At 74.7% G+C, this 1,380-nt stretch overlaps 1 protein-coding gene across 1 annotated transcript in view; it reads right to left on the bottom strand.

Annotated features, from left to right (window-relative positions):
* Window positions 1-1,374, bottom strand: part of DPP7 (dipeptidyl-peptidase 7) — a 7,550-nt gene extending 6,176 nt beyond the window's left edge. The window contains exons 1-3 of the mRNA XM_012721158.1: window positions 1,142-1,374; window positions 830-1,053; window positions 211-214 (exon numbers count right to left, since the gene is read on the bottom strand). The gene's annotated coding sequence lies outside the window, so the exon portion shown is untranslated. The remainder of the gene's footprint in view (window positions 1-210; window positions 215-829; window positions 1,054-1,141) is intronic.
* Between the last annotated feature and the right edge of the window lie 6 nt (window positions 1,375-1,380).

The following is a 1,380-nucleotide window of genomic DNA, read 5'->3' as shown; positions in this document are numbered from 1 at the left end:
AGGGGAGGGGGAGGCCCGAGGGAGGGGGAGGCTGAGGGGCAGGACCAGGAGGAGGAGGGGGAGGGGGGAGGTGAGGAGGGCCAGGGGGAGGAGGAGGATGGGGACATGGAGGGCTGGGCCCGCACCCTGCCCAGGACAGGCCTCAGGACACCGTGGGGGCAAAGGCTGACCTCAGGCCGGTGCCCTCTGGTCCGTGGGAGGAGGGGGCGGGTGCGTCTCGGGAGCCTGGCGCCTGGCGGGGCAGGAGAGCGGCGGGGAGCCCGCCCTGCCCGGGCTGGGCCCGGCGTAGGCCCCGGGTCAAGCACAGCACAGGGTCAGCCGGCGCTGACGTGAACGCACGTCCAGGGGGCTAAAAACGAGGGGGGCTAGCGCAAGGCTCGGCAGACAGCCAGTGTGCCCAGGGGGCCCGCGCCGAGCGCCCTGTCCGCCCCGCGGTGCCGCCGGCCCCGCCCAGGCCCCGGCCATCCCGACAGCGCCTCTGCACCCCAGCGGGGCGGGTCACACCTGGTGTCACCACAGGAGGAAGAGCTGGAGCGGCCAGAGTCGCGCCCCAGGCCCCTGCCCGGGACACCGAGCTGTGCGGTCCACCTCGCGCCCCCGAGGGCCCCAGACGGGCGACCAGCACCGCGCTCGGCCGCGGCCTCAGGGCCGGGGTGTCGCTGCTCCCGCCGGAGCGGCCGTCGCACGCCAGGGCTACAGGGTCCCTGCCCCTGCGAGAAGCCGCCACACCATGGGCCTGGCCCAGGGCGGGGCCTCCCTAGAAGGTGCCTGATGGACGGTGCTGCGACACCCTGGACGCCCAGGCAGCTGACCGCAGCGCGGCCCCGAGGGGGCGTCCAGCGAGAGGCCGCCTCGGCAGCCTACCCGGAACTTCGGCAGCCCGGTGAGCCGGGACAGCTCCCGGAACTCCAGCTGGATGCTCGTCACCTCGGCCACCGTGCTGTCCGAGGTCCAGCGGGGCGGGTGGGCCACGCCCGTGCCGATGTTCACGTCCGAGTACGGGATCTTGGAGGGCGTCTGGAAGGCGGGCAGCAGCCGGTTCCCGAAATCCTCCTAGCGGGGGCAGACGGGGGCCGTGGGGCCTGGCGCGTGCCGCCGCCCGCCCGGCCCGCGGGCAGCTAGAGGCGCCGCCGGCACTCACGGCTTTGCGCAGGAAGAGGGCGTCCCCGGACAGGTGGTAGGCGCTCAGCAGCCCCCCCAGGATGCGGATGGTGCTCTCGAACAGGTTGACGTCCACGTCCTTGCGGAAGTGCAGCTTCTCGGACACCCAGCTCCGGGCTTCTTCAAACTCTGCGCGGCCAGCGGGGTGAGGGAGGGCACCCCGGCAGGTGCGGCTGCGCCCCCGCGGCTGTCTCCCCCGGAGGGCCCGCGAGAGGGACG

This window comes from Condylura cristata, unplaced genomic scaffold (genome assembly GCF_000260355.1).
Source record: "Condylura cristata isolate star-nosed mole 26May11 unplaced genomic scaffold, ConCri1.0 scaffold00006, whole genome shotgun sequence".
NCBI lineage: Eukaryota > Metazoa > Chordata > Mammalia > Eulipotyphla > Talpidae > Condylura > Condylura cristata.
Note: the sequence above shows the minus strand (reverse complement) of the source record. Positions and strands in the feature narration are given on the sequence as shown.